Below are 8,431 nucleotides of genomic sequence, written 5' to 3'. Positions count from 1 at the left end.
TTAATGCTTCTTATATTAAAAAGTAAAGAAAAAATAACCCCAATGCTAAGTGAAAAAGTGGCGTAGTTTATATATCTGGGAGAGAAGGAGGATAATGAAAGCATTTTGCATAATATATAGGAAGATTTTTTTTTCCTAATTAGTTGCTCACACCTTATTAACAAATGAAAAGAATGGTCTATGATTTTGAAACTCTGATATGGACTTTGAGTGGAGATTTAACTTTTACATCAGTTCCCTGTGACTTTAGTGCTCTCAGGATTATCTATGGCCATCCAATGCTCTGCAATTAAACCAGATACATGTGACTGTAGTGACTGTATCTGGAGAATTTATTGAGGGTTGTTTTTTTAAGCTGAAAACACATTATTTTCGATGTTTTGCTCCTTTCCCTAGAGTCAATCTAAATTTCCTTGGAGGCAAAGCACCATTCCCAACGCAGAAGGCACCATTCCCAACGCAGAAAGCACCATTCCCAACGCAGAAAGCACCATTCCCAACGCAGAAAGCAGCATGCCCAACGCAGAAAGCACCATTCCCAACGCAGAAAGCACCATCCCCAATGTAGAAAGCACCATCCCCAATGTAGAAAGCACCATTCCCAATGCAGAAAGCACCATTCCCAACGCAGAAAGCACCATCCCCAATGTAGAAAGCACCATTCCCAATGCAGAAAGCACCATCCCCAATGCAGAAAGCACCATCCCCAATGTAGAAAGCACCATTCCCAACGCAGAAAGCACCATCCCCAATGCAGAAAGCACCATGCCCAACGCAGAAAGCACCATGCCCAACGCAGAAAGCACCATCCCCAACGCAGAAAGCACCATTCCCAACGCAGAAAGCACCATTCCCAACGCAGAAAGCACCATTCCCAACGCAGAAAGCACCATGCCCAACGCAGAAAGCGCCACACCCAACGCAGAAAGCACCACGCCCAACGCAGAAAGCACCATTCCCAATGCAGAAAGCACCATCCCCAATGCAGAAAGCAGCATTCCCAACGCAGAAAGCACCATCCCCAATGCAGAAAGCACCATCCCCAATGCAGAAAGCAGCATTCCCAATGCAGAAAGCACCATCCCCAATGCAGAAAGCAGCATTCCCAACGCAGAAAGCAGCATTCCCAATGCAGAAAGCACCATCCCCAATGCAGAAAGCAGCATTCCCAACGCAGAAAGCAGCATTCCCAATGCAGAAAGCACCATTCCCAACGCAGCCGTGCAGAGGGAGCCGCTTGGCCACACGGTGGAGCGTTCGGATCTCTGCAGGGAAAACCCAAACGCTGCTGCCTGCCAGGAGCCTCCAGCAGAGAGGGATGTTGCAGGTGCTGTAAATTCTCCCGGGAGCACCGATCTGATCTTTACGGTGATTTATACGGTGATACGTGCAATAAGGGTGGGAATGGCTTTGCCCCCTCCCAGGTCTGGAAAAAGCATCTAATGGCGAAATTAATTACCAGGGTGTTTAATTCAGGCAGCAAATCCAGTTTGCCTTCAGCATCAGGGCTGCACTCTTATGCTCCTGCCACAGGCAGGGGTTCATTTGTGTCCTCCTGCAGGTGAAGGGGTTCTCATCCCACTGATCACCCCTGGATGCATCCAATTCTTCCCACAAACACATTTATGGTACAGACAGGAGCAGGGTACTGTCCTCACCCTGTTCCCTAACCAAGCTCATGATGTGCTTTGCCTTCCTCCAGGCTCACCTTGGGCAGCGCTTGACTTGGACCACACAGAGGGGACAGGCTGAGGACCAGCAGAGATGCAGGAACTTTACTTTATAAATTTCTAATATATCCTCATTAACATAGGAGCCCTCCCAGAGTGGATATTAAGACAAAGAGCTTTTGGCATTTGTGCAGAGTTAAGGGAACATCTGTGTTTGTGATGGCAGAAAAATTTATTGTGTGATAATAGAAATGGAGCCTCGAAGGAAAATCCTTTTATTCATAAAAAGTAAGACTTTTTATAAGAAATTTCACTCATGTTATTTTTGTGGGGGTTTTTTTCCCCAGATGTGCCCACTCCCATAACATTTTCTTTCCTATTGATAGACATGTTATCTATTTAAAAACAAGTACACATCCTGAAAGGACTAATTAAACCATAAGCCAATATTTTCAGTAGTTTATTGTTGTTCACCTTTATGTACTTTGAAATACAATACAAATCTAAAGGTTTGCACAGGCTGAATTAAATAGCTTCCTATTTTGGAGCTGGTTTAGTTTAGTCCTTTAAGCATTTAAATCAGTTACCCAATTAAACAAATCAGGATTAGTTACAGCTAAGATGATTTACAAGTTGCAAAGAGATTGCACTCATTTAATTAAACCTAAACAAATTTATTCAATTCTTTTGTATGTTTTCTGCATTTAGGTGTCACCTTAGAAATATTTTTATATAGTGAAGAACTGTACATCTTAAAACCTTGAGAAGAATATATAGTGTTTAAAAGTGTGAAAATTAAACACTGTAATGAGAACCTAATGATTATACCATAAGCAGGAAATACAAGAAAGGGAAGTGAAAAAAAAAAAGAAATCAGACTTAGTTTGTTGTTTAAGAATAATAAAAAGTTAAATATTAATGATAGGTTGTGAGTCATAATTTTCTTATTAAGATTTAAACTGTTTTGCTTGAGCTGAGCCTTAGAGGCTGCTCATATGCATCTTCACAGCACATCTCAAATCCTAGATGGGTTAATTTAGCAAAGCCCATGCTGGCTATTAAAGAGCTTTCTCAAAACATTCCACCTACAGAGGAAATAAAATGTACCATGAGACCAGTGAACACAATAGATGAACTTCCAAAAGCCAGCATGTGTTTAATGTGTGCTGGCAGGAAGGAGATCATCACTGCAGTAACTAAGAAAGTCTCTTCACTGCTTTATGATTTGAGGCTTTTCTTGTAACTTTTGGCCTCAAACATTTGATGTCCATAAGCTCAGTGATTATTAATTCAGCAGCAGATAAAGGTATTTGCATGGTGAGATCCTGGGAAAAAAGGACTGTTTGAAATATATGTATCAAGATCTTGTTAGTGTTTACCTAATGTTTGTAAACTGCATTTTGTGTTGTTTTTTAATGCTTTTGCACTGAGGGTAGCACCCATAAAAGACCCCAAATGCAAACCACAAAAAAGTCCAAGATCCTCACTTTAAAAAGTGGGTTAAGAAGGGATCATCCCTTGAAGATGTGAGTGTTCCATGTGGTCTCCTGGGACCTCAATTAATGCAAAGGCTGTTGGCCCTACTTACCATCCACTGAAGGCAGGGGAGAAAATGTGATTTTATTCATCCTTGCAGTGTTCCCACTGTTCAGCTGAATCCCATCAATCCAGAACACTCAGAAGTTCCATAGCTGTGTCTTTCCCTTTTGAGACTGAAAAGCCATTTGAGAAAACTTGTTATATTGAAAAACCAAGGGTGCTAATGGATTATTAAGTGTCTGGGTTAACCTTACTAGAGATGTTTTCATTGGGATAACTCAATTTAATAGAATTTTCTAGTATATGTGAAAGTCCAAATGGTGATGTGTAAAAGCAAAGATGAAAAGTCCCTTTGAGAAATCTGTTTGAAAGCTGATTATTTGAAATTGCTGTAACCTTATAACTGCTTGTCCTAGTGATGAGATAATGATAGAATTTAGAAGTGGGAGGCTTAGTGATATATGTTTCATTTAGATTCCTTCTAATAGGTGACATTTGTTGAAAGCTGACTCTTGAACTGTGCTGCATGCCTTTGCTATCTATCTGCCTTGGAGCTGTTGGAGAATGTAATTGCATTTTGCTTCATTTCCTGTATAATTTATGTGAAAATCCCTCAGTGGTAGGAAAGTACAAAGCCCAGATAATGAGTAGGTGATGATGTATAAGATTTAGGATGGTTGTTTAGGCTGCAGCTTGAACTGCCCATGACTCAGGCACTTTCAAGGTCATCTGATATTCAGTAAACTCTGGCAGCACAGTGCTTCTGAGACTGCATAAAATTAATAACGTTTTTGCCTACTTTTAATAAACATCAGTCTGAACATCATTTTTTTTAGCTTTAGAGGTGTCTCTTTGGGGTAGGATAAGAAGAAATGACCAATTTTATTGCATTGAGTTATTGAAGTATTTATTTATACCACATTGTCTTTCTGTGAAGAATATTTAAAGTCATTTTCTGCAGGAGTGTAACATTTTGAGGTCTCCAAATCTTTTCTTTTTGTTTTTGTACCCTTTCAGAGTTTTTCCCTCGTCGTTTCTTGATCAGTTTCTAGATCTGTTTTTTTAAACTAATTTGTTAGGTGCTGAATTCAGGTGATCCTGTATCCACAGCCTGGTACCCCAGCTTTCCCAAGCAGTGTTGATGCAATATCCTGGAGAGCAAGAGGAATAAGCTCATCCCTTTGCAGATAGTAATTTGAGGAGCTGCATTTGTGTTTTTTTCTTGGACAAATGATGATTACTGTTTGCTAATGAGTTAAGTATTGTGTACCTAAACAACCTCCTAGGTTTTAATAGAATTATTTACATTCCTTATGCAGTGAATTAAGCCCATCTGAATTTCCTTGCCCATTTTTTATGAACATCTCCTTTGTAAAGATGTTAGCCAATAAATGTAGGTGAACTAATCTTACTATTCCAATGCCAAACCCTTTAAAATTAGGGTGGGATTCTAAGCCTGGGAAATTAAATGGATGTTACAAAACCCAAGGAAAGCAAAAGTAGATTTTTATGGATGTCTGCTCCAGATACATCCCACCTCCTCCAGGCTTTTGACTAGGAAGGTTGTCCCAAATATCAGGACTCTGGTAAGTCCTGGCTATTCAGTTACTTTCTGCCATTGTCAGTTCCTGGAATTTTTTCCTCTCTTCTTCTAAAATGAGAAATTTCTTCTTTTTTTTTTTTTTAATTGATTTATTAAATAGTCTAAAATTATCTTCTTCATTTTCACTGACTCCTAGGTCTGGCTTGTAACGACTCACGTAAGTCTGGAAAATAATTTGGTTACAGGGCTTTCAAAAAGGTCTCTGGTGAAATGCACACGTCTGTGGGATGCACATCAGGCTGCTGGCAAAGAAATACTCATTTCATCATTAGGCAAAGAAAATACTGATTTCCTCATAGCGGAAGAAGCTGCAGATTATATATTATTCTTGAAAAGTCAGTTTTCTGATGGTGTCTAATTACTTTTTTGCCACCTGAAAGTTGAAAGCTGCAAGTCCCAGGGACAGTGAGCCAGGCAGGGCTGCAAGCCAAGGCATCAGCTGAACTGGCTATAAAAGCTTTAATGCTTGTTCTCCCCCTCCATGGGTGTTTGGCTCAGCATGGGGCTGTTTCTCTTTGTTTTCAGCCCCCTTTTCTTCCTTTGGTTTTCTTCCTTAGCCTCTGTCTTAGCATTGGTCTCTAAAACACTCCTGAAAATTTCCTGATTTCAATATATTTTCTTTTGAGTTGTACTGTCAGAGAAATGTATATTTTATATTTTAATAGTCATGAAACTCATCCAAGAATAAAGCTAGTCATCTCATGATGCTGTAAGATCAGTTAACTGCACAGGAGGAGCTTTTTTAAATGGATTTTTTTTTTTTATGTGGGATGTGAATTCACAAAGAAAATTGAACTACAATGGGAGCATTCCCCTTGATCCAAGTGTGATAAATGTCAGCAAGAGTTATGAACATGCTGAAATTGAAGAGCAGAACCTACTGTATGAAATTAGGCTGTCCAAACAATCTTAGGAGGAGAGAATGATTTACCAGAGCTCAGTAGATCAATTTTATTCTCAGTAAGTGAAAATGATGGCTTTGGCACTGTTACCCTGGAAGTCCTATAACTGCTCTTATGTCCAGCTGCATATTTGGGGACTAAACAGGTGAACTGAGATTGCAATCTGAGAATTAAATGTCTGCCTTTGAAGTCTATGTGAAGTCTAACTTTTGATCTTAGTTATTTCAGCTCTACAAGTCAAGGTACTCTAGCTATGAGGAGCTTCAGAGTTTTCACACAAACCTGGATGCTCTTCAGCACCATTACTTATCACTGGGGTCTGTGAATGTTTTCAGCACTACTGATAATTACTTCACTTAAAAATACACAAGCTGTCTTGGTCAGTGTTTCCAAATGCTTTTTCCCCACCTTGGTTTTCTGTACTTAAGGATGTGGAGGGATAATATTCTCTTTTTCTTACAAAAATGACTGGAAAACTTGTCCCTTTCTTATTTTTTTACCTTGAAATTGAGGTCAGCAATGTTCTGAATCTCCCAAGCAGGGAGATTTTGATAAGGTCCTGAGTTGAACTGCAGTGCTGGAATGTTGGGTAAAATTTAAACTCTACCTCTATGGGAATAGAGCATATGGGAAAGAATAAGGTCTACTATTTCCTTGAATTGTTAGTAAGCAGAGTTCACCAGCCCAGCTCCTTCCTGGGTAAGTGTTTGAAAATGCAAAATGATCCTGTGGATCAAATGTGAGTCTTCCTATTACACACAGAGAGCTGAAAGTTTTGCAGTAAAAGTCTAATGTCCTGTTTTACATCCTGTTAATAGCAATTGAAATCAAATCTATAACCCCTGTAGTATTCACTCAGACTAAAACAAACCCAAGCAGGTTTCTGGATTCAATAGAGCAGATTGGAATGGGCAGCTGGGTGCTCTGGTTGCTGAACTACTGGCTGAGTCAAAAAGCAAAACCAAAACCCTCTTTGTGATCTGAGTTAACACTTGAATTCTTCAGAGGCTGTTGCAGGGACCATGGACAACAGAGGATATTGCCAGCTTCAGGGCTGAGCCCTCGAAGCCTGCTTTCCATTTTCCCTGCATGCTTCTGTCAGATGGGCTCGGAATTCATAAGTCTCTTGCTGCTCATTGTGCTTTTAGTGTTTGCTAGTAACTTCTCATGATGTATGTGCCTCCAGCACTGGCACTATTAGAGCTGTATAAATGTCAGCCTTAAATTGTCCCTTTGTTTTTTTTTTTTTTTAGACTCTCAGCTTTCTTCTAACAAAGGGGAAGAAAATTTGTCTGCCTTGTTGACACATTAACATGCACTAGCCAATTAAATCCACGTAAATCAGTAATGTTAGTGTTTTAATGGGTTTGGTAGTGCTGTAACACCATGACATGGAAGGATATTGCTTTTTTTTAAATATTCATCTCTAGGAACTATAGATTATGTTAATCTCTCCACTGTGGTTCCTTAAATGAAAAGTAGAACATCTAAAATCTCAGGGAAAACAACGAGGCAGGAGTGGTAGTACAGAAGGAGAGATATCTGTGTTCCTCTTCAGCAGATTTTGGAGACCTAGCTTATGATTTCAGGGGAATTCAGGCCATTACTGTGTCAAAACCTGTCTTTTGGGTGAGTGTTTATCTGCAACATGAGATACATTTATACACATAGCTGGAACAAGCAAGGAGATGATGGACTGTGGTAGAGGGGCACTTATCCTCATGAGCTGAGGCAGCAGAACCTGCCCCCAGTACTGTGCCACTGGCTGAGATGCAAAGGAAAATGGCTACAGCCAAGGAAGGACATTTGAACTAACATATTCCTGCTTTTAAATTATATAACTGAAAATATATCTTGTGGCATGTCAAAAAATGTGGTGATGTGGGTGTGTTTGCAGTTCTCTGAGCATCAAAGCTCTAAAGGGTGTTCCTGGCAACCAGAATAGCTCTTTTGTTTTTCCAGCTAGGAAGAGATGATAAGACTTTTAATGGAGATGTGCTTCTGGGCTGATATCTATTCCTTTTGGCTGTTTGCTTTCACTTGATGAATGGTCTGATAGAGAGAGGGTAGTGGGATATTTTCTTCATCATGTGAACTGGAAGCCAAATAGGAAAGCCATTCAGAGGTTTGTGGATTTAGGAATGGTACAGAAAGACTGAGATGTCAGAGCTCTAACAGCCTTTATTTTACAGACTTCAAACAAAAAAAAATACAGTAAAAAGAAAATTTTTCTGTGAGGCATCCATGGTAAGCTGAAAATTGGAGTCCAGAGGCTTATTCTCTACTGGGGCTAAAGGAGGTGGGTGCAAGAGATGCTCAGAGTGAAGCTGGGACTAGAGAATCTGGCTTTTTCAGAAAAAGCCCCACACAGTAAATGGGTTTTAGCAGGCTTTAATAGTCATGCATATGACACATTCTGTAGTGCAGAATACAGCTGAACTCTGAATAGGGGCATTTCTTTACCATTCTGATTTGTGCTAATGGAACTCAGATTTCTAGGGAAGCTTCACCCGCAAGCAAACTCTGTGCTTTATTGTGAGATACATTTTGGAAATGCAGAATCATATTTATCTGCTCATCTCAGAAATTCAGTGAATTACACCTAATTAATTTACTCTTTCAATTCTGTAAGAAAAGATAAGGCTTGTGACCACTTAGCCCTTTGGTTATTTAACTGAATAAGTCTAGAACAATAGACAGTAAAAAAGTAAAACTTT

This window comes from Ammospiza nelsoni, chromosome 14, assembly GCF_027579445.1.
Source record: "Ammospiza nelsoni isolate bAmmNel1 chromosome 14, bAmmNel1.pri, whole genome shotgun sequence".
NCBI lineage: Eukaryota > Metazoa > Chordata > Aves > Passeriformes > Passerellidae > Ammospiza > Ammospiza nelsoni.
This window is presented reverse-complemented; position numbering follows the sequence as displayed.